The 25,835-nt window shown below is 46.9% G+C and overlaps 1 protein-coding gene across 2 annotated transcripts in view; it reads right to left on the bottom strand.

Annotated features, from left to right (window-relative positions):
- LOC138663194 (zinc finger protein 345-like) overlaps window positions 1–25,835 on the bottom strand; it is a 306,522-nt gene that overhangs the window by 250,114 nt on the left and 30,573 nt on the right. The window contains exon 1 of one of the 2 annotated variants that reach the window (XM_069749348.1): window positions 10,162–10,269. The exons of the other annotated variant lie outside the window; for it this stretch is intronic. The gene's annotated coding sequence lies outside the window, so the exon portion shown is untranslated. Of the gene's footprint in view, window positions 1–10,161; window positions 10,270–25,835 lie in introns of those variants that run through there. 2 annotated transcript variants of the gene reach the window in all.

Below are 25,835 nucleotides of genomic sequence, written 5' to 3'. Positions count from 1 at the left end.
GAGCCCCCAAACAACATTCAACCACCAAAACATGGAGAAAAACACCACCAAAAAAAAAAGTTTTCTTGATTAGAATAAAACAGTATTTTCTTTTATTGCAAAAATTGAGTAAAAACAGAAGATATATATATATATATATATACATACATACATACATATAAACACATACATACACACACACACACACACACTAGATGGTGGCCCGATTCTAACGCATCATGTATTCAAGAATATTCATGTCCACGTAGTATATTGCACAGCCCACGTAGTATATTGCCCAGTGATGGGGAAATCAGGGACCACCTTGATATATTCTTATAATTCACATATATATTTGTTAGTCTAATAGAATATGCCCGGACATGTCAAAGCTTTGCTAAGTAATTCTGCTGACTATTGATTATCAATTAGAATTGCTGACAAAGGTGAGGTTAATTAGATGGACCTTAGCACCGTACGTGTCTGCCCACAGGTTACCTCTTATGTAAGGATCACTTAGTGGAATTAATGGTGATTTCATATGTAATAAACAGCTGATTCGCGCACGAAGATAATGTATACGCCTACTCAAAAGTGTATATAACTGACTGTGCGGAACTATTAACCTTATGGCATCTGAAACAGATTACGTCTGTCTCTGTCCATCATTGCTCTGGAGCATCCTCATATCTGGCAGCCATCCAATATCCCTGAGACCACCCTAACACCAGCTACGTAGTATATTGGCCAGCCACATAGTATATTGGCCAGCCACATAGTATAGTGCCCAGCCACATAGTATAGTGTCCAGCCACATAGTATAGTGCCCAGCCACATAGTATGTTGCCCAGCCACATAGTATACAGCACAGAGCCACGTAGTATATAGCACAGACACGTAGTATACTGCCCAGTCACGTAGTATATTAGCCAGTCACGTAGGATATTGCCCAGCCACGTATATAACAGGTTAAAAAAAGACTTAAAATAAACATATACTCACCTTCCGAGGGCCCCTTGTAGTCCTGTCGCCTGTGTGCGGTGCACGCGGCAGCTTCCGGTCCCAGGGTTGGTATGAGCGCAGGACCTGTGATGACGTCGCAATCACATGACCGTGACGTCATGGCAGGTCCTTCTCGCATAGCATCCTTGCCAACAGAACCTGCAGCTTGAACTGCCGAGGAGAGGGCGCGACGTCGGAGGGTGAGAATAACTTTTTTTTATTATTATTTGTAACATTAGATATTTTTACTGTTGATGCTGCAAACGCAGTATCAATAGTAGGGTTGAGCGAAACGGATCGGAGAAATTAAAAAAATCGCCGACTTTCGGCAAAGTCGGGTTTCATGAAACCCAACCCGATCCTAGTGTGGGATCGGCCATGAGGTCGGCGATCTGCACACAAAAGTCGCGTTTCGTATGACACTTTCAGCGCCATTTTTCAGCCAATGAAGGAGGACGCAGAGTGTGGGCAGCGTGATGACATAGGTCTCGGTCCCCACCATCTTAGAGAAGGGCATGACAGTGATTGGCTTGCTTTCTGCGGCGTCACAGGGGCTATAAAGGGGCGTGCACGCCGGCCGCCATCTCACTTCTGCCGATCTTAGCATAGGGAGAGATTGCTGCAGCTTCATCAGAAGAAGGGATATAGTTAGGGAGGGAAGATTAACCCCCAAACTGCTTCTGCTGTAGCGATTTCCACTGTCCAACACCACCATTTTTTTTGCAGGGACAGTGGAGGCTATATTTTTGTGCATCAGCTCTGTAGCTTATTAGACTGCCTTATAAGGCTCCCTGATAGCTGCATTGCTGTTTGCACGCTGCTGTGCAAACCAACTGTTTTTTAAAAGCAAAAATCCTGTTGCTCCTTTCTGCACAGTTATCTTGTTTATTTGTCCACACTTTTGTGTGCAGCAGTCCTTTTTATTGCTGCCATACTTTTCCTCAGATCATTGTAGGGAAATTGAAAAAATACAAGGACTGTAGTATAATTTCATATATCTTCCAGCCACTTTCTGCCACTTACATTGTGTTGTTTTATACACTGGGCCTGAGTCTTGGTTCAGTCTCCCCCAAAAAAAGGGAGATTCAAATTCTCACAAAGTGGATATACTGCAGTCCTGTTAGTTTGCCGTATATCAGCCAGCCACTTTCTGCCACATAGATTGCGTTGTTATATACACTGGGCCTGAGTTTTGGTTCAGTCTCCCAAAAAAAAAGGGAGATTTAAAAATTCTCAACAAGTTTATATACACCTTATACCTTGTTTTACAGTACCATATAACGGTTGTTATTTTGGTTAGATTTTCCAAAAAATGAGGAAGTCTGGTGGAAGAGCCCGTGGGCGGTTGTTGCCAGCTGGTACTGATGGTGGTGGTGGTGCATCTGGTGGTAGTGGCAAAAGCACAATAGCACCTAAGGCTGGAGGTGTTGAGCCAGTGTCAATTGTCTGGCTACACAAGGCCTTGAAGGCTCCCTTATCTGGAAGTAGGAAAACAGCTTTTAAAGCCGGAGCAGCAGGAAAAGGTTTTGGCTTTCCTTGCTGACTCAGCCTCTAGCTCTTTTGCCTCCTCTTCAGAAAGTTCCAAATATAAAAGCAGCGAGTCGTCAGTGGATGCTCCCGGTCAGGAAAAAGACGTTTCTGTAAGGATTTGGACTGTACATCTGTTCCTGTCTGCTGTTGCCCTCAGTTCGGTTACTTTTGCCCTTACCTAAGATGGAGTCACTGGCCTCACGGGGGCCATCTTGCTTCCTGTCAGACTTTCCTTGTTCCTGTCTGTGGTGTATATAAGGGAGCTCTGTATATTACTCATTGCTTGAGTATCTTGTTCCTGGACTTGTGATCAAGCTGGAAGAACTGCTATCTTGCTGGTTTCTTCATTACCTTGGGATACCCCATCTGTCTCCGGATCTACATCTCTTCATCATAAGACTTGTTTCCCTGGATCTGCTCTGCACTCATCTCTGCTGCTGGACTGTTCCCTGCTAGGAGGCTGGCCTGGTCTCCAGGTCTCTGGATCTCACATACTTGGACTTCCACGGTCTGTACACGTGCTTACTGCTTATCCAGCTCTGTCTGCTACAAACTTGCTGTGTCATAGCTGTTTACCTGCATACCATCATAAATATTATTGAACTCTTAACCTGTTGTCTCTCGGCCTCTTTTCTGACCCATGATACTGATCTCCACTGCACTTAGCACTAAGTTTATAACAGTTTCCTTGTTTCCTTCACCCAAACCAAAAGTGAAGGATGCGTCAGGCGACACTACAGGTTACTCCATGGAGCTCTTTACACATACCATGAACTAACCTTCATTAAAATGTGGACCATTCCCTATTATTACAGACCCTCTCATCCCTTGGCATCACAGACTTGGCCCTATCCTGGATCTCATCATACCTAACAGACCGGACATTCAGCGTCTCCCACTCACACACCACCTCCTCACCTCGCCCCCTATCTGTCGGAGTCCCACAAGGTTCAGTCCTTGGGCCCCTGCTCTTCTCCATTTACACCTTCGGCCTGGGACAGCTCATAGAATCTCATGGCTTTCAGTATCACCTCTATGCTAATGACACACAGATCTACATCTCTGGCCCAGATATCACCTCCCTTCTAACCAGAATCCCTCAATGTCTGTCCACTATTTCATCCTTCTTCTCCGCTAGATTTCTGAAACTTAACATGGACAAAACAGAATTCATCATCTTTCCCCCATCTCACGCGACCCCCCCAACGAACCTATCCATTACAGTAAATGGCTGCCCACTCTCCCCAGTCCCACAAGCTCGCTGCCTCGGGGTAATCCTTGACGCTGATCTCTCCTTCAAACCGCATATCCAAGCCCTTTCCACTTCCTGCCGACTTCAACTCAAAAATATTTCACGAATCCGTTCATTCCTCAACCAAGAATCTGCAAAACCCTAGTCCATGCCCTCATCATCTCTCGCCTTTACTACTGCAACCTCCTGCTCTGTGGCCTCCCCTCTAACACTCTCGCACCCCTCCAATCTATTCTAAACTCTGCTGCCCGACTAATCCACCTGTCCCCCCGCTATTCCCCGGCCTCTCCCCTCTGTCAATCCCTTCACTGGCTCACCATTGCCCAGAGACTCCAGTACAAAACCCTAACCATGACGTACAAAGCCATCCACAACCTGTCTCCTCCATTCATCTGTGACCTCGTCTCCCGGTACTTACCTACACGCAACCTCCGATCCTCACAAGATCTCCTTCTCTACTTCCCTCTTATCTCCTCTTCCCACAATCGTATACAAGATTTCTTTCGCGTATCACCCCTACTCTGGAACCCTCTACCACAACACATCAGACTCTCGCCTACCATCGAAACCTTCAAATAGAACCTGAAGACCCACCTTTTCAGACAAGCCTACAACCTGCCATAACCACCGATCGACAAAACCGCTGCATGACCAGCTCTACCCTCACCTACTGTATTCTCACCCATCCCCTGTAGATTGTGAGCCTTCGCGGGCAGGGTCCTCACTCCTCCTGTACCAGTTATGACTTGTATTGTTTAAGATTATTGTACTTGTTTTTATTATGTATACCCCTCCTCACATGTAAAGCGCCATGGAATAAATGGCGCTATAACAATAAATAATAATAATTAAAATAAACCAATCATGGATTTCAAATTATTTTGATCCACCCTCCCCTGCTGACAAGTAGCTTGCCTGAAAAATGTCTTGCTTTTGGCCTCCTCTTACTGACTGCTCCAATTCCTCCATTTGCAGCTGCTGAATGTCCACCATAGGCCATTTTTATACCTCCCTAAATGGGCTGACTCCCCCCACAGGGCCGTGATCACAACCTGACGCAAGCACCCGTGCGAGTGCCGTTTGCCTGGACAGGTGGGTGGGCCCACTCTTGGGTGACGGCACTGGCACAGGGTCCCTCACAGTACAATGAAGTGTCTGACGGTGGTGGTGCACAACCAATGTCAGACACACCGTCGTAATATGAGGGGCCCTGTGCCAGTACCGCCGCCCACAAGAGAGTGTTCCCCCCCCAGCTCGAACAGTGCTCTACCACTTGCAATACTTATCTCTCCCTGCTCCACCACTGTGTAGTCTGTGCTGTTAAATCCTTTAATGGCACTGCCAATACAAATTTGCTGAAATGATAGATGATAGTTAAAATATACAGTGGCCCTGGCCTCCATTTAGACCATTTAATACTTTGCGTCTACTACCAATGTCTGCTACTCATCAGAGGAGCCCACCCCTGTACCTAGCTATGCCACCTGTTTAGTCCTGTTACCAATTTTGAACTGCATTTAGCCTACTTTATTATTTGGGCCTACTAACTGTGTCTGCCACTCATTACAGTTGTCCTCCACTGAACAAAGCAATGCCGCCTGTTTAGTCCTGTTACCAATTTTGAACTGCTTTTCGCCTACTTTATTATTTTGGCCTATATTTGTTTCCTCCTCATCCTGTCCATTGCCCAGCCACTGCTAGATAAGTCTGCTGGTACATTGACCCACACCACTACATTTCCCTTGCACTCTACACAGCCAGAATCTGACCCTGCTGAAAGTCAGGTTCCCCTTCCCGCATACTATACCACCTTACACGGGGACAAAGAGGAAGGTGCAGATGAAAGTGCAGGTTCCTTCATCAGGTGAGGGGGCATACTCGTTGGCGACGTCACTGGCACAGGGCCCCTCATAGTACGCAAAAGTGTCTCTGCCAGTGGGAGGCGCCACCCGCCGTCAAACACACCGCCGTACTACGAGTGAGCCCCCCCCGCTTGCTCAGGATCACAGCACTTGCAAAGTTGAAATACCGCTCCCTGCTCCACCGCTGTGACGTATTCCGTGTTTCCTGGGCCCACAAAAATCTTGAGCCAGCCCTACCCCCCCACAACTTTAGCCAAATGACCCCCAGTTTTCAATGACTAACTATTATTATAAAGTAAATTAAGATTGACAAGCTTAAGAAATAAGAATTGATGTTTTGGGCCTTTAAAATGGGCACTGTAGGTGATTTCCTGTCCTCCACTCACTGCCGACTTATATTCCCCATTGACTTGCATTGGGTTTCGTGTTTCAGTCGGCCCCCCGACTTTTTACAATAATCGGCCGATTTCACCCGACCCGACTTTTGACAAAGTCGGGTTTCGCGAAACCCGACTAGATCCGAAAAAAGTAAAAGTCGCTCAACTCTAATCAATAGTAAAAAGTTGGTCACACAGGGTTAATAGCTGCGTTAATGAAGTGCGTTACACCGCGGTCCATTAACGCTGGCATTAACCCTGTGTGAGGGCTGACTGGAGGGGGCACTGACTGCGGGGAGGAAAGAGCGGCCATTTTGCCACCGGACTGTGCCCATCGCTGATTGGTCGTGGCAATGGCCGTGGGCATTTTGCCATGACCAATCAGCGACTTGGATTTCCATGACAGATAGAGGCCGCGACCAATGAATATCCGCAACAGAAAGAAGGACAGACGGAAGTGACATTATATATATTATAGATATATATACACATATATATATATATATATATATACACACAAACACACAGAGCTATTCGAATATGGCCACAGATGCCAAGATGTACAAATGCTACAGACAAGACATACTTGTGATGAGGGAACAGCCGCCATCTTGGATACGGGAATACTAACAGAGATTGGCGCGACTCCATTTGGTCTCCTATCAAAATTCACCTGGTCACACATCTGCAGGGATGAGCGCTCCTTGCCCCCATCCTTTTCCTCTAGCTGAATAAATTTCCTTTTAGTATGGTAATGGGCTGAGCACAGTGTAGCAGGCAGATGGCATTTCAAAGCCTGAGTGAGGAAGCCACGCCAGCAGGGACATTGAGGTGTCAATTAAAGCGTGCATGTCAGGTGGCTCCAGGAGCCTAAGTCTATTATCTGCCCAGCCGGACCGTCTCCACCATGAAGTTATGAATTATGGACGCGTCGCCCGAGGTACAGGCTCATAAAAATATCCTCATGGCCCTGAAGAAATTGCGCATCTGACAGTGCAACTCCCGGGTCCGTGGGAGTTCTGGAACCTGAGATACAGAGATCAGCCTCCCACAGTGACCAAATGGGTCCAGGTTTGATCCCTGTACGACCGGCAGAACAATCCTCATGTGCTGGTGCCGCCCGTATACTGATCCGATCATCCTGAGCGCAGTTATTCCATATATTAGATACTGGGCACAGATTTTGCAGTTAAGCTAAGGGGTAGAGATTGCTAGCCCACCCAGTTACAGGGGAAAGGGACATAGAAGGTTTAAGAGCTGAGGACACTTGGAGAGTGTCACTCACTGAACAGAAGAAGATGATGATGAGCTAAGGAACAGTGCATATGCCAGCCAGAGGGGAGCAAGCACACGCTTTCTGGGGGCTGCCCGGCAACTAAGTCTTGTACCTGTGGAACGCAGAACTCCCCGGCCTCCACAAGCGACTTTCAACCTGGTAAATTGACTTCCAGCTTTATACCTTTAAGCCTTGTATTATTATTGTTATATTTTACTCTGACTGTAACTCTTGATATATTTTGACTGTATATTTATTGTAATTACCTAGTGCGCCCTTAAGGCAATTAAATCATAAATTAATTTTGGGCTGATCCTTTTACTCTGATTGCGAATCTTAGAATACCCAGCGTGGGTAACAGGGCAGTCTCACCGGCGGTCATTTGCTCTAGGTGCAGTTCCCTTATTGACCTGAAAGACAAAGGGGGCGCTGGAGAGCTGTGCCTGTGTAGTTATGTCACGGATTGGTGACGTGGGAGGAACTGGGTTTCCTTCACAATACTCATGGGCAAAAGTAATACATAATCATCAGCAATATCCCCAATCAAAATATCAATCCAAACCAAAGTGCCAGTGCATAAACCCCAGAGATATAGGGATGGACAAATGCTAAGTGTCCTAGAGGTAAGTATACAATAGTAACACAGATTTCTCACTGTTCTTTGGTCAGTGACCTGTCATAGAAAACTCACCACATAAAACACTAAGGGGCCATACATATTGTAAGTAGTCTCACCCATATTGATGTCCATCTATAGCCACGCTCCCCGACGCGCGTTTCGCAATGGCTTCCTCGGGGAGCTGGGATTTAATTAGAATCACCTGGAAAACTAATTATCACATGTGTTTAAGATTGATGCCAGTGATCCATTGAGCCCTGAGACACAATACCATCCACGAATTTATTTGAAAAACAAAACAATTAAATCTTTATGACACTTAAATCCAATTTGCATAATAATTTGGAACACGGTGTAGCTGTGAGGTTGTCTGTGGGGTGGATGGTACCATATTGTGCATGTAGAGGGCAGTACTGTGGGAACATTAGAAAATGGGGGAAGGCAGTGTTGTGGGAATATTAAACTGTGTGCGAGGGGGATGCCAGTCCTGTGGAAACATTATCCTGTCTAAATGGCAAACTGCTATTGTTGGAAAATTATACTATGTAAGGGGATGGCGGTAATGTGGGAACATTATACTGTGTGTGTAGGAACCTGCTATTGTGGGAACATTATACTATGTAGGAGGATGGTGGTACTATGGGAAAATTATACTGTGTGTGGTGGGATGATGGTACTATGGAAACATACTGTGTGGAGAGAATGGCGGGACTGTGAGATTATACTATGTTTGGGGGTATGGTGAAACTGTGGAAATATCTTTTGTGTGAGACATGACAGTACTGTGGAAACTTTATACTGTGTGAGGGGAATCATATATACTGCATAAGGGATGTAAAAACATGTGTCATAAGAAGAACAAATCCTCAGGATTTGCGGCATTTGTACAAAATGACTGCCATCTGCCATTCAGACAGGACAATACAGAATCAATGGGAAGAGAGAGCGTTTTAGGAAGAAAGTGTAGATGGTAAACCAGGTCAGGTGACCTTGATGACACAGTTTCCTGTTATTATAAAGGCCATAGCCCCAGAGCCAGAACAGATTTGGCGCAAAGCAAAAAAATGGGGTGCCAGTGAACATTCTGCGGTACCAGGCCAAGGTAAAGTGCCGAAGGCAGCTGGTTGTGGTGGCAGTACCCAGGCGGGACGAGAAGAGTCCCAGAGTCCAGACTATGCCAGCCAAGGCCCGAGAACCAGACCTGCCCTGGTCAAGACCCGGAGTCCAGACTATGCCAGCCAAGGCCCGAGAACCAGACCTGCGCTGATCAAGACCCAGAGTCCAGACTATGCCAGCCAAGGCCCGAGAACCAGACCTGCCCTGGTCAAGACCCGGAGTCCAGACTATGCCAGCCAAGGCCCGAGAACCACACCTGCGCTGATCAAGACCCGGAGTCCAGACTATGCTAGCCAAGGCCCGAGAACCAGACCTGCCCTGGTCAAGACCCGGAGTCCAGACTATGCCAACCAAGGCCCGAGAACCAGACCTGCACTGGTCAAGACCCGGAGTCCAGACTTTGCATGTCAATTCCTGAGAACCTATCCTGCGCCTGTCAAGACTCATAGTCCAAATTACGCCAGGCAAGAGCAGAGTCCCAGCTCTTATTACTTCTGGTACAAGAGATGGATGTGCCAATGATCTGTGAGATTCCGCTCAGTAGTATACGCCTGCAGTAAAGAGCAGGAGGCGCGAGTGAGCCGGCCATTGCTTCCAGCACTGATGTCAGTACAGGTCTTGGTCCAGCATAGTACAAGAGACATGGTGAAAGCTGGTAGAAGTGAAGGTGGCCCAGCGAGCCTTGATAGACTTTATTAGGAGGACTTATGGCCTAACGGGAAGAGGCGGAGACCCCACTATGGCCGGTGTTCGCAGAGTAGAGTGTTGTCGACTATATGTGTCAGGAAAATCACCCTTGTCGGTAGCTAAAATAACATTTGGTTGGAGGCTGCTAATACAGTGAGAGTGAGGCGGAGAATTCATTGTGTATCTGATATTGTATATTTCACCTCGTAATCTCCCTGTTTTGCATTATTCACTGTTGCCATAGTGATCACAATTCCCATTATCAGGAAATAAATAATTATATTGGTTACTTCCACCTTGTGTTTGTCGGTGTGTTGTATCTGGTCACCTGATTACAGGGGCATAATGGGGGCATTATACTGTGTGGGGGCATTATATATACTGCATCAGGGGCATATTGGGGGCATTACACTGTGTGGGGGCCAAGAAAGGGGCACTGTACTATGAGAACAATCCATTACCTCACTTCCTGTCTTCCATAGTTGGGTTGTATGTATCTAACGGGAAATCTCTAGCATCGACCTCCACCCGCAGAGCCGCACTCCACATGTATCTATGGCTGTTTTGTGCACACAGGACCTGTGATGAGGTCACTGGAGGGGAGGAGTCAGGGGTCACATGATCAGGGGCCTCATTGTATGATATCCGGAGTGCAGACGCTATTACACAGGGGCGGTCCTTCTGTGTTCCGGTCCGATGGGGTGATGGTCCGGTCCGGTGTCTCCCATCTTCTTACGATGACGTCCTCTTCTTGTCTTCACGCTGCGGCTCCTTTTGAGGGCAGAGCAAAGTACTGCAGTGCGCTGGGAAAGATCAGAGGCCCGGCGCCTGCGCACTGCAGTACTTTGTTCTGACCTTTTCCTTGGGGGACCAAGACGGCCTGGATAAGGTCATAGACCATTTACCTATCTACTACCTTTACATTTGCTATAGTTGTCATATGTCTGTGTGTCTCATTTGAGGGAATGCGTCATTTATATATAGGACTTTTGGTCTATGCATTTTGGAGCTGTGATGGCCCTCAATATACTATTGTATATAGTTAGGTCCATATATATTTGGACAGAGACAACATTTTTCTAATTTTGGTTATAGACATTACCACAATGAATTTTAAACAAAACAATTCAGATGCAGTTGAAGTTCAGACTTTCAGCTTTCATTTGAGGGTCTCCACATTAAAATTGGATGAAGGGTTTAAGAGTTTCAGCTCCTTCACATGTGCCCCCCTGTTTTTAAAGGGACCAAAATTAATTGGACAGATTCAATAATTTTAAATAAAATGTTCATTTTTAGTAGTTGGTTGAAAACCCTTTGTTGACAATGACTGCCTGAAGTCTTGAACTCATGGACATCACCAGACGCTGTGTTTCCTCCTTTTTGATGCTCTGCAAGGCCTTCACTGCGATGGATTCCAGTTGCTGTTTGTTTGTGGGCCTTTCTGTCTGAAGTTTAGTCTTTAACAAGTGAAATGCATGCTCAATTGGGTGGAGATCAGGTGACTGACTTGGCCATTCAAGAATATTCCACTTCTTTGCTTTAATAAACTCCTGAGTTGCTTTGGCTTTATGTTTTGGGTCATTGTCCATCTGTAGTGTGAAACGACAACCAATCAGTTTGGCTGCATTTTGCTGGATCTGAGCACACAGTATGGCTCTGAATACCTTAGAATTCATTCGGCTGTTTCTGTCCTATGTCACATCATTAATAAACACTAGTGACCCAGTGCCACTGGCAGCCATGCATGCCCAAGCCATCACACTGCCTCCGCCGTGTTTTACAGATGATGTGGTATGCTTTGGACCATGAGCTGTACCACGCCTTCACCATACTTTTCTCTTTCCATCATTCTGGCAGAGGTTGATCTTGGTTTCATCTGTCCAAAGAATGTTCTTCCAGAACTGTGCTGGCTTTTTTAGATGTTTTTTAGCAAAGTCCAGTCTAGCCTTTTTATTCTTGATGCTTATGAGTGGCTTGCACCGTGCAGTGATTCCTCTGTATTTACTTTCATGCAGTCTTCTCTTTATGGTAGATTTGGATATTGATACGCCTACCTCCTGGAGAGTGTTGTTCACTTGGTTGGCTGTTGTGAAGGGGTTTCTCTTCACCACGGAGATTATTCTGCGATCATCCACCACTGTTGTCTTCCGTGGGCGCCCAGGTCTTTTTGCATTGATGAGTTCACCAGTGCTTTCTTTCTTTCTCAGGATGTACCAAACTGTAGATTTTGCCACTCCTAATATTGTAGCAATTTCTCGGATGTTTTTTTTTCTGTTTTTGCAGCTTAAGGGTGGCTTGTTTCACCTGGATGGAGAGCTCCTTTGACCGCATGTTTACTTCACAGCAAAACCTTCCAAATGCAAGCACTACACCTCAAATCAACTCCAGGCCTTTTATCTGCTTAATTGAGAATGACATAACGAAGGGATTGCCCACACCTGTCCATGAAATAGCCTTGGAGTCAATTTTCCAATTACTTTTGGTCCCTTTAAAAACAGGGTGGCACAAGTTAAGGAGCTGAAACTCCTAAACCCTTCATCCAATTTTAATATGGATACTCTCAAATGAAAGCTGAAAGTCTGAACTTCAACTGCATCTGAATTGTTTTGTTTAAAATTCATTGTGGTAATGTCTATAACCAAAATTATAAAAATGTTATCTCTGTCCAAATATACAGTGGGGCAAAAAAGTATTTAGTCAGTCAGCAATAGTGCAAGTTCCACCACTTAAAAAGATGAGAGGCGTCTGTAATTTACATCATAGGTAGACCTCAACTATGGGAGACAAACTGAGAAAAAAAAATCCAGAAAATCACATTGTCTGTTTTTTTAACATTTTATTTGCATATTATGGTGGAAAATAAGTATTTGGTCAGAAACAAAATTTCATCTCAATACTTTGCCTTTGTTGGCAATGACAGAGGTCAAACGTTTTCTGTAAGTCTTCACAAGGTTGCCACACACTGTTGTTGGTATGTTGGCCCATTCCTCCATGCAGATCTGCTCTAGAGCAGTGATGTTTTTGGCTTTTCGCTTGGCAACACGGACTTTCAACTCCCTCCAAAGGTTTTCTATAGGGTTGAGATCTGAAGACTGGCTAGGCCACTCCAGGACCTTGAAATGCTTCTTACGAAGCCACTCCTTCGTTGCCCTAGCGGTGTGCTTTGGATCATTGTCATGTTGAAAGACCCAGCCACGTTTCATCTTCAATGCCCTTGCTGATGGAAGGAGGTTTGCACTCAAAATCTCACGATACATGGCCCCATTCATTCTTTCATGTACCCGGATCAGTCGTCCTGGCCCCTTTGCAGAGAAACAGCCCCAAAGCATGATGTTTCCACCACCATGCTTTACAGTAGGTATGGTGCTTGATGGATGCAACTCAGTATTCTTTTTCCTCCAAACACGACAAGTTGTGTTTCTACCAAACAGTTCCAGTTTGGTTTCATCAGACCATAGGACATTCTCCCAAAACTCCTCTGGATCATCCAAATGCTCTCTAGCAAACTTCAGACGGGCCCGGACATGTACTGGCTTAAGCATTGGGACACGTCTGGCACTGCAGGATCTGAGTCCATGGTGGCGTAGTGTGTTACTTATGGTAGGCCTTGTTACATTGGTCCCAGCTCTCTGCAGTTCATTCACTAGGTCCCCCCGCGTGGTTCTGGGATTTTTGCTCACCGTTCTTGTGATCATTCTGACCCCACGGGGTGGGATTTTGCGTGGAGCGCCAGATCGAGGGAGATTATCAGTGGTCTTGTATGTCTTCCATTTTCTGATTATTGCTCCCACTGTTGATTTCTTCACTCCAAGCTGGTTGGCTATTGCAGATTCAGTCTTCCCAGCCTGGTGCAGGGCTACAATTTTGTTTCTGGTGTCCTTTGACAGCTCTTTGGTCTTCACCATAGTGGATTTTGGAGTCAGACTGTTTGAGGGTGTGCACAGGTGTCTTTTTATACTGATAACAAGTTTAAACAGGTGCCATTACTACAGGTAATGAGTGGAGGAAAGAGGAGACTCTTAAAGAAGAAGTTACAGGTCTCTGAGAGCCAGAAATCTTGATTGTTTGTTTCTGACCAAATACTTATTTTCCACCATAATATGCAAATAAAATGTTAAAAAAAACAGACAATGTGGTTTTCTGGATTTTTTTTCTCAGTTTGTCTCCCATAGTTGAGGTCTACCTATGATGTAAATTACAGACGCCTCTCATCTTTTTAAGTGGTGGAACTTGCACTATTGCTGACTGACTAAATACTTTTTTGCCCCACTGTATATGGACCTAACTGTATGTACTGACCCAGACCTATGAATATCTTAGAGGAACCACCCAGATATCTATTTTGTACCTGTATAGACTCTATGGCTGCAGCATTGCATGCATTGTAGGCTGTTGATAGGTTATACTGGATAATTATACATGGGATTTGGCGCTGTCAGGCAGTAATATTGGACATGTGCTCCTTTTTACTTGTATGGATATTATGTATTTGTATTAATAAAATTTATTGATTTTACTTCATCGCTTAGACTTCTTGTTCTAGTTGGATACTATTTAAGTTTGGAAGTGCCATTGATTTAGGCCATTCTTTCTCTATAGGTGGTATTGCTTTTATAATGGAGGTGGATGCCTCATCTGGCGGTGCTGGAGCAGTCCTATTTCAAAAGGATGCTAAAGGTCAGAAGCATCCTTGCTTCTTTTTCACACCAGCGGAGAGGAATTATTCCATCGGGGACAGGGAGTTGATAAACTCTCGCCAGGCTAGATGGTCCTTGTTCTTTTCCCGCTTCCACTTCACCCTCCATTATCTTTTCGGGGAGAAGAACATCCGTGCCGACGCTCTCTCCCATTCCGTAGTGTCATCAGTGGGGGAGGAGCCCCGGCTAATTGTCCCCTCAGAGAGCCTGAGAACTGTGGCCCAGGTCTCCTTAGAGTCTCTGCCTCCAGGCAAGACTTTTGTTCCACCTAATTTGCGACCGGATGTTCTCTCTTGGGCTCACTCGTCCAGGGTGGGTGGATATTTTGGGACCAAGAGGGCATCTGAGCTCCAGGCGAGGACGTACTGATGGCAGCATATGGCCCGTGACGTCAGAGACTATATTCGGGCGTGTGTCTCCTGCGCCAAGAATCGGTCTCCTCAGCAACAGCCTGCTCGGCTATTTTACCCCGTGCCGGTGGGGGACAGGCCCTGGAAAATGGTCGGGATGGACTTTGTGGTGGGCTTACCCAAGTCTCGTAGCTGCACAGTTATCTGGGTAGTCACAGACCATTTTTCCAAAATGGTGCACTTGGTCCCTCTTCCTCGGCTACCTTCTGCATGGGCCTTGGCGACGTTGTTCATTAAGCATGTTTATCGCCTACACCAGAGGTCCCCAACCTTTTTTGCACCAGGGACCGGCTTTAAGCAAGACCAGTTTTCCATGGCCCGGTGGGGTGGGGGTGGGGCTCTGGTCATATGGGGGTGGGGTTATGGAGGGGTGGAGCTTAGTGCATACTTATCATGTAATTATGACATTTATAATGAGAATGTGATTCACACATTCACATTCTCACACACACATTCACACACACACATTCACACACACACACATTCACACACACATACACACACACATTCACACACACATTCTCACACACACACACATTCTCACACACACACACACACATTCTCACACACACACACACACACACACATTCTCACACACACATTCACACACACACTCTCACACACACACACATTCACACACACACACACATTCACACACACATTCTCACACACACACATTCTCACACACACACACACACACACATTCTCACACACACACATTCTCACACACACATTCACACACACACTCTCACACACACACATTCTCACACACACACACACACACATTCACACACACACATTCTCACACACACACATTCACACACACACATTCTCACACACACACATTCTCACACACACACATTCTCGCACACACATTCTCACACACACATTCACACACCCCTCTCACCTCTCCTCGCACTCTACCACAGCATCTCATTGCCTTCCTCTGACACAGCCGGCCGCTGAATGATGACGTCATCCAGCGGCGCGTCTGTGTGAGAGGAAGCAGGAAGACAGATCGCTGGGCAACGGAGCTGCGGGGATTTCTCCCTGCCCGTCGCAGCCACCCTGCAGGGGCTCCCCTCCACCTCTGCACACGTTGGGAGCCGGTGCTCTGCAGCTTCTCTGTGCCGGCTGTCAGCTTGACAGTCGGCACAGAGAACAGCTGACTCCCTGACCGGGGGCGGCAGAATGCAGCCGCCGAGGGAGACACTGCGGACCGCCGAATGAGGCGGCCCGACTGCGCCCCTCCCTGCCGGCTGCGCCCGGGGCAAATGCCCCGGCTGCCCCCCCCCCTAGATACGCCACTGGGCGTGTCAGTGAGGAGAGCCTGCCGCCCCACCCCATCAGGAACACACCATGCTGCGCAGGAGGGCTGCGTCACTAAGACCCGCCTGACGCCCCGCCCCGTCCTGCATAATGTTGTCTGCCGGGAGCTGCGAGCTGTCACAGAGCGTGCTCTGACCAGGCCCAGGGCCGCGAAGCTAGCTGTCAGCGGCGCCGCGGACCGGCTGAAAAACCTCAACGGCCCGGTCCTGGTCCGCGGACCGGTGGTTGGGGACCTCTGGCCTACACGGTATGCCTGACAAAATTGGCAGTGACCCGGGTCTCCAGTTTGCATCTCGCTTCTGGAGAGAGCTCTGTCGTCTACTCAGCATTGAGCTGAATCTCTCTTCAGCTTACCATCCCGAGACGAACGGGTTGGTAGAAAGGGCCAACCAGACCCTGGTCACATACCTGCAACATTTTGTTTCGGCCAGGCAGGATGACTGGGCATCCTTGCTACCATGGGCAGAGTTTGCACTGAACAACGCCGTAGCTGACTCTACTGGACAGACCACATTCCTCTTTAACCACGGCCAGCATCCGCGTGTCACTGTGCTCATGCCCGTGTCGTTCACCAATTCTAGGGTGGCAGACTGGGCGGTGGAGGCACGTGACATTTGGGACGCACACAGGATGCCATCCGGGCCACCAAGGAGAGAATGAGGGTTTCCGCCGATGCACACTGGCGTCCTGCTCCGACTTTTGCCCCTGGTGACTTAGTGTGGCTATCCGCCCGTAACATCAGGCTGCGAGTTGAGTCCACTAAGTTTGCGCCTCATTACATAGGTCCCTTTAACCCCTCTGTGACCTTAGACGTACTATCCCGTCGAGGTGCCCTGGGCTTATCTGACCCTGGACGGGATAGTACGTCATAGCCGATCGGCCGCGCTCACGGGGGGAGCGCGGCCGATCGCGGCCGGGTGTCAGCTGCTTATCGCAGCTGACATCCGGCACTATGTGCCAGGAGCGGTCACGGACCGCCCCCGGCACATTAACCCCTGGCACACCGCGATCAAAGATGATCGCGATGTGCCGGCGGTGCAGGGAATGCACCGCGCAGGGAGGGGGCTCCCTGCGGGCTTCCCTGAGCCCCCCGCAGCAACGCGATGTGATCGCGTTGCTGCGAGGGTCTCCTCACCTCCCTCCCTGCTCGAGCCCCGGATCCAAGATGGCCGTGGATCCGGGTCCTGCAGGGAGGGAGGTGGCTTCACAGAGCCTGCTCAGAGCAGGCACTGTGAAGGCTGCAGCGCTGCATGTCAGATCAGTGATCTGACAGAGTGCTGTGCAAACTGTCAGATCACTGATCTGTGATGTCACCCCCTGGGACAAAGTAAAAAAGTAAAAAAAAAATTTTCCAAATGTGTAAAAAAAATTAAAAAAAATATTCCAAAATAATGAAAAAAAAAAAAAAATATTATTCCCATACATACATTTCTTCATCTAAATAAAAAAAAAAAACCAATAAAAGTACACATATTTAGTATCGCCGCGTCCGTAACGACCCGACCTATAAAACTGTCCCACTAGTTAACCCCTTCAGTAAACACCGTAAGAAAAAAAAAAAAAAAACGAGGCAAAAAACAACGCTTTATTATCATACCGCCGAACAAAAAGTGGAATAACACGCGATCAAAAGGACAGATATAAATAACCATGGTACCGCTGAAAGCGTCATATTGTCCCGCAAAAAAAGAGCCGCCATACAGCATCATCAGCAAAAAAATAAAAAAGTTATAGTCCTGAGAATAAAGCGATGCAAAAATAATTATTTTTTCTGTAAAATAGTTTTTATCGTATAAAAGCACCAAACCATAAAAAAATGATATAAATGAGGTATCGCTGTAATCGTACTGACCCGAAGAATAAAACTGATTTATCAATTTTACCAAACGCGGAACGGTATAAACACCTCCCCCAATAGAAATTCATGAATAGCTGGCTTTTGGTCATTCTTCCTCACAAAAATCGGAATAAAAAGCGATAAAAAAATGTCACGTGCCCAAAAATGTTTTCAATAAAAACGTCAACTCGTCCCGCAAAAAACAAGACCTCACATGACTCTGTGGACCAAAATATGGAAAAATTATAGCTCTCAAAATGTGGTATTGCAAAAAATATTTTTTGCAATAAAAAGGGTCTTTCAGTGTGTGACGGCTGCCAATCATAAAAATCCGCTAAAAAACTCGCTATAAAAGTAAATCAAACCCCCCTTCATCACCCCCTTAGTTAGGGAAAAATAAAAAAAAATGTATTTATTTCCATTTTCCCATTAGGGCTAGGGTTAAGGCTAGGGCTAGGGTTAGGGCTAGGGTTAGGGCTAGGGTTAGGGTTAGGGCTAGGGTTAGGGCTAGGGTTAGGGCTAGGGCTAGGGTTAGGTCTAGGGCTAGGGTTAGGGCTAGGGTTAGGGCTAGGGTTAGGGCTAGGGTTAGGGCTAGGGTTAGGGTTAGGGCTAGGGTTAGGGCTAGGGTTAGGGCTAGGGTTAGGGTTAGGGTTGGGGCTACAGTTAGGGTTGGGGCTAAAGTTAGGGTTAGGGTTTAGATTACATTTACAGTTGGGATTAGGGTTAGGGGTGTGTCAGGGTTAGAGGTGTGGTTAGGGTTACCGTTGGAATTAGGGTTAGGGGTGTGTTTAGATTAGGGTTTCAGTTATAATTGGGGGGTTTCCACTGTTTCGGCACATCAGGGGCTCTCCAAACACGACATGGCGTCCGATCTCAATTCCAGCCAATTCTGCATTGAAAAAGTAAAACAGTGCTCCTTCCCTTCCGAGCTCTCCTGTGTGCCCAAACAGGGGTTTACCCCAACATATGGGGTATCCGCGTACTCAGGACAAATTGGACAACAACTTTTGTGGACCAATTTCTCCTGTTACCCTTGGGAAAATACAAAACTGGGGGCTAAAAAATAATTTTTGTGGGAAAACAAAAAGATTTTTTATTTTCACGGCTCTGCGTTATAAACTGTAGTGAAACACTTGGGGGTTCAAAGTTCTCACAACACATCTAGATAAGTTCATTGAGGGGTCTAGTTTCCAATATGGGGTCACTTGTGGGGGGTTTCTACTGTTTAGGTACATTAGGGGCTCTGCAAACGCAATGTGACGCCTGCAGACCAATCCATCTAAGTCTGCATTCCAAATGATGCTCCTTCCCTTCCGAGCCCTCCCATGCGCCCAAACGGTGGTTCCCCCCCACATATCGGGTATCAGCGTACTCAGGACAAATTGGACAACAACATTTAGGGTCCAATTTCTCCTGCTAACCTTGGAAAAATACAAAACTGGGGGCTAAAATATAATTTTTGTGGAAAAAAAAATATTTTTTATTTGCATGGCTCTGCGTTATAAACTGTAGTGAAATACTTGGGGGTTCAAAGCTCTCACAACACATCAAGATGAGTTCCTTAGGGGGTCTACTTTCCAAAAGGGTGTCACTTGTGGGGGGTTTCTACTGTTTAGGTACATTAGGGGCTCTGCAAACGCAATGTGACGCCTGCAGACCATTCCATCTAAGTCTGCATTCCAAATGGCGCTCCTTCCCTTCCGAACCCTCCCATGCGCCCAAACGGTGGTTCCCCCCCACAGGGGTTTACCCCAACATATGGGGTATCAGCGTACTCAGGACAAATTGGACAACAACTTTTGGGGTCCAATTTCTCCTGTTACCCTAGGGAAAATACAAAACTGGGGGCTAAAAAATAATTTTTGTGGGAAAAAAATTTTGTTTTATTTTTATGGCTCTGAATTATAAACTTCTGTGAAGCCCTTGGTGGGTCAAAGTGCTCACCACACATCCAGATAAGTTCCTTAGGGGGTCTACTTTCCAAAATGGTGTCACTTGTGGGGGGTTTCAATGTTTAGGCACATCAGTGGCTCTCCAAACGCAACATGGCGTCCCATCTCAATTCCTGTCAATTTTGCATTGAAAAGTCAAACGGCGCTCCTTCCCTTCCGAGCTCTCCCATGCGCCCAAACAGTGGTTTACTGCCACATATGGGGTATCAGCGTACTCGGGACAAATTGGACAACAACTTTTGAGGTCCAATTTCTTCTCTTACCCTTGGAAAAATAAAAAATTGGGGGCAAAAATATAATTTTTGTGAAAAAATATGATTTTTTATTTTTACGGTTCTGCATTATAAACTTCTGTGAAGCACTTGGTGGGTCAAAGTGCTCACCACACCTCTAGATAAGTTCCTTAGGGGGTCTACTTTCCAAAATGGTGTCACTTGTGGGGGGTTTCAATGTTTAGGCACATCAGTGGCTCTCCAAACGCAACATGGCGTCCCATCTCAATTTCTGTCAATTTTGCATTGAAAAGTCAAACTGCGCTCCTTCCCTTCCGAGCTCTCCCATGCGCCCAAACAGTGGTTTACTGCCACATATGGGGTATCAGCGTACTCAGGACAAATTGGACAACAACTTTTGAGGTCCAATTTCTTCTCTTACCCTTGGAAAAATAAAAAATTGGGGGCAAAAATATAATTTTTGTGAAAAAATATGATTTTTTATTTTTACGGTTCTGCATTATAAACTTCTGTGAAGCACTTGGTGGGTCAAAGTGCTCACCACACATCCAGATAAGTTCCTTAGGGGGTCTACTTTCCAAAATGGTGTCACTTGTGGGGGGTTTCAATGTTTAGGCACATCAGTGGCTCTCCAAACGCAACATGGCGTCCCATCTCAATTCCTGTCAATTTTGCATTGAAAAGTCAAATAGCGCTCCTTCCCTTCCGAGCTCTCCCATGCGCCCAAACAGTGGTTTACTGCCACATATGGGGTATCAGCGTACTCAGGACAAATTGGACAACAACTTTTTGGGTCCAATTTCTCCTGTTACCCTTGGTAAAATAAAACAAATTGGAGCTGAAGTAAATTTTTTGTGTAAAAAAGTTAAATGTTCATTTTTATTTAAACATTCCAAAAATTCCTATTAAACACCTGAAGGGTTAATAAACTTCTTGAATGTGGTTTTGAGCACCTTGAGGGGTGCAGTTTTTAGAATGGTGTCACACTTGGGCATTTTCTATCATATAGACCCCTCAAAATGACTTCAAATGAGACGTGGTCCCTAAAAAAAAATGGTGTTGTAAAAATGAGAAATTGCTGGTCAACTTTTAACCCTTATAACTCCCTAACAATAAAAAAAATTGGTTCCAAAATTATGCTGATGTAAAGGAGACATGTGGGAAATGTTACTTATTAAGTATTTTGTGTGACATATCTCTGTGATTTAATTGCATAAAAATTCAAAGTTTGAAAATTGCGAAATTTTCAAAATTTTCGCCAAATTTCCGTTTTTTTCACAAATAAACGCAGGTACTATCAAAGAAATTTTACCACTATCATGAAGTACAATATGTCACGAGAAAACAATGTCAGAATCACCAGGATCCGTTGAAGCGTTTCGGAGTTATAACCTCATAAAGGGACAGTGGTCAGAATTGTAAAAATTGGCCTGGTCATTAACGTGCAAACCACCCTTGGGGGTAAAGGGGTTAAGGTCCTGGAACAGGTCAACCCTGTAGTTTATCGCCTGGCCCTTCCTTCATGCCTTGGTATCACCGACACCTTTCATGTGTCCCTCCTAAAGCCCGTCAACATGTCCCGGTTTTCTGAGTCACCTGCTGGGACATCGGGTTCGTCCACAGACGATTATGAGGTTAATGCTATCGTTGGGTGCAAGGTGGTTATGAGGCAAAAAGGACTATCTGGTGGACTGGAAGGGTTATGGTCCCGAGGACACATTCGGGCTCCTCAGCTCATTGCAGCTTTCAAGCGTAGTGAGGCCCAAGTGAGGCCATGCGCTAGTATAGACTTGACTATGTATATGTGTGCTGAGAGATTGATACTGGTGAATGCTCCTAAAAATGTATAATAATAATAAAATGATCCCCATCCCTTTGGTTGTTGTCTGGGTATTAGGGTGAGTGGAGCAAGCAGTCAGCACCTAATAATGGCTTCTCAGCTACATTAACACTACTGGTCAGTGTAGGGTGGGAATTCTTTCATGATCTCAGCATCTGACTCAGGGCGTCGTCAGGCGCAGGCTCAAAAGCCACCAAGGGTCAGAGCGAGATCAATCACCAGTGGGGGTGAATTTCAGGGATCCCACTAGCGTCCATCTGCTGCATCCTGTGTCTGCTAACAGGGACAAGCGTTTCCTTTGTTTCTCTGCGTCTCTATGAAGCAACAGAGTTTGCGTCAGTTCATACTAAGTGAGGGAACCCGTGTTTGTTCTGGCGTTGTACCACCATATAGTGCCGCCATTACCTAGCAGTAGGTTCCATCTCTGCACGGTGGACCCTGGGCTGCGAAAGCACCTTATTACTATCTTTATAATTAATCGGAGCTGTGATGGTGTGATATGCTATGTGTGTATCATTTTTGTGTATATTTCTATTTTACTTATTTTCATGGTGTTCTCTTGTAAAAGGAGTTATTTGCCAATTGATGAATTGCTGTTATTTGCCATCTGATATCAGCCCCCACAGTCCTGTACTGTTATCTCTCCACAGGGTCAGTGAATAATGTTGTATGCCAATATGCTAATGACATATTGAACTAGCTTGTTGAAACAATGAGCCCCTGCGACCCACCCCCTTAATCTGTGAATGAGGAAAGGGACTTGTAAATATCAGTGAGGTGAGACACAGATCAGATCCTGTGTGGAACCATGATGTGAAGACAGCAGGTCAGATAGAAGGAAGAATATATGGACTATGCTATCCTCTGTCTGCTGGATTGTTGGACTTTTATCCTGTTACTGAAATGCATTCGTGTTCTGAACTATCTTGTCCTTTGTGTGGTGGATCGTATATGGACCTTTCGTATTTTTGCCTAAATAAAGGTCTTGTTCACACTTCTCTTGCTCTGTTGATTGTGTGGTACCGGAGGACCCCATGACAGGTGCCTTCCGCCAGCCCTAACAGAGAGTTTGGCTTAAGATATTCAATAGCATCATCACTCCTATACTGCTGCATGGTGGTTAGGTTTGAGGCCCAGTGACTTACCCAGGCCACACAAAGTGGGATTCCAGCCCAACCGAAGTCTTCCACCTGGAGTTCTGCAAATATCTCCTCCAAGTACATCGCAGCACCTCAAACAGAGCCTGTCAGGCAGAGTTTCCCTTATGGCTAACTATAAACTCGGGGGCGCTATCACGCCAGGCGCACATACAGAGCAGCAACCCCAGCTCCTACCATCATAAAGCCCTACTGAGCCAAAGCCCAGAGCAAGCCATGAACTCCAACAACCAGTGTGATGCCCCAGGGTCCTGGTCATCACAGTAATGTCACTTTCCTCAAGGGGAGAGTGGTATTATGCTTGGAGGCAAGAAAGGATAACTGTAACCAGGTACCACAAACATGCAACACATTCATACTCCAGGCCACCAGGGGGAGCTTTTGATCCTATTACTAGTTGACTCCCCATATATAAGGTAGTTTTGGAGGGAAAGTTAGTTAGTTCCTGACAGAGCTCCAGAGTGAGCTCCAGACATCAGTCTGAGGAAGGCAGAGGGTCCACGGAGCAGTGCATGCCGCAGAGCTGCAGCTCCCAGAAAGAGACATTTTGAAGGCAGAAATGATTGCAGTGAGCGTGCAGGAGAGGAAGTACAGGAGGAGATACCAGAAGGGGACCAGCCCCGAGCAGGCTGCCTCCTTCTGAGGCACAGAAACACCGGTAGCTGGAACACCGAGGTTGTGAGGACCTCCACACCTTGCATCAGAGACCGGCAGGACAGCTAATTGCATGTTACCTGTCCGCACCCACACCCAGGAGGCACGGTGACACCCCACAGAGCCAGGTCATCTAAGAGATCCTATAAACAGGCTCAAGTCACCAGTCATACGGGTTTTGTCCTATCCTATCCGGGGGACAGAGAGAGAGAGAGATAACATCTGTGTGGACCTTATGTGAAGCTTAGCAGTAAGGGACTACACCACTACAGCGCAAAGGAAGGCTTTCTATTCTCCACCTGGATAAGGGGACTCTGGACTTGCCTCCGAATCGGCTGGACCCTACTTGCCCTGTGATCCAGTTCCCTGGACAGTGGCTGCTGAAACCAACAGTCAACAAGGTAAATAGACTGCAATCCTGTGTCCTCGTTCTTCTCTGCACCTCTTACCATACCACCATCTATACCGGGAGCCCTGGGGATATACTTCACCTGTGGGAAGATATACCATCCAGCTGCCATACCATCATCCCAGTGGACCCCTTAAAGCAGCATCGGTCTCCCTGACCGAATACCACAGGTGGCATCACAAACATAAACTTTATCCCTTTAAAGACCTTTCCCTTTTACATGGGTGCCCAAGGGCCACGGATCGGGTCGCCACCGTGACATCCCCCTGTGAAGTACTGGACCCGGTACCGAGTACCCAATGGCCTTGGCGGGGCGCTCCACCAGTCCCGCCAAAGTCAGCAACACAACCTGACAAAAGCTGAAATAAAGAAGATCTCAGAGAGCTGCAAGATGCAATATATAGAGGGATGGCAGAGTGAACTAGAGAACTCCCAGAGACTCACTATCTACCGGTCACTGCGGAGGGACTATCTCTGGCCCCATATCTGGAGAGGTTACACCACCCCAAAGACGGGCAGACCCTGAGCCTATACAGACTGAGTGCCCACAGTCTAGAGGTGGAAGCGGTGTCACCGACAGACATACAAGCCACGGGAGAACAGACTGTGCCAGCAGGGGGCACTGGAGGACGAGGCGCACTTCTTGCTTCCCTGCAACAAATTCTCAGCAGTGAGGGTCTCCCACTTCCAGAGACTTTCCATTAACAACCCAGACTTCCCATCCATGGATGAGGAGAAGAAACTCTGCATCCTACTGGGGGAAGAGGAATCAACAGTGGAGATGGCCGCCCGATGCGTCACCATATGTCATAAGCTGAGAGGAACTTAAAACCCCACATGGACTATTGTTTCCCAAACTGTGCCCCCAACACCCCATTCCCATAATCAACAATCCCCTCCCCTGTCACAGTTATTTCCTTGCTTTGGCAACACTAAATGTATTTTGTTCCTGCCAATAAAGCCTATTTGAGTTTGAGTCTGTGCTGGTTGTCATGGTGCTGGATGAGGGGAAGTTTCTGTGTCGGGTCAGGGGGCTTTACAGTGTGGATGTAGCAGAGCCGTGTGTGTACGAGGTGTACGGAGTGGAGCCATGTGTGTACGAGGTGTATGGAGCGGAGCCATATGTGTACGAGGTGTACGGAGCAGAGCTGTGTGTGTACGAGGTGTACGTAGCGGAGCCACGTGTGTACGAGGTATGCAGAGTGGAGCCGTGTGTACGAGGTGTACGGAGCAGAGCTGTGTGTACGAGGTGTATGGAGCGGAGCCGTGTGTGTACGAGGTGAGCGGAGCCATGTATGTACGAGGTGTATGGAGCGGAGCCGCGTGTATGAGGTGTGCGGAGCGGAACTGTGCGTGTACGAGGTGTACGGAGCGGAGCCGTGTGTGTACGAGGTGTATAGAGCGGAGCCGCGCGTGTACTAGGTGTGCAGAGTGGAGCCATGTGTGTACGAGGTGAGCGGAGCTGTTGTGAATTCTGTGGTCAAGCTCCCTCCTGTGGTCATGAGTGGTACTGCGGCTGGTTCTGTCTATGAGCTTCCTCTGGTGGATGTGAGTGGGGCTGCGGCTTCTGAGTTTCCTTCCTCAGGTGACGAGGTTAAGTCGTTAGGTGCTGCTCTA

The sequence above is a fragment of the Ranitomeya imitator genome, chromosome 2 (assembly GCF_032444005.1).
Source record: "Ranitomeya imitator isolate aRanImi1 chromosome 2, aRanImi1.pri, whole genome shotgun sequence".
Taxonomy (NCBI): domain Eukaryota; kingdom Metazoa; phylum Chordata; class Amphibia; order Anura; family Dendrobatidae; genus Ranitomeya; species Ranitomeya imitator.
Note: the sequence above shows the minus strand (reverse complement) of the source record. Positions and strands in the feature narration are given on the sequence as shown.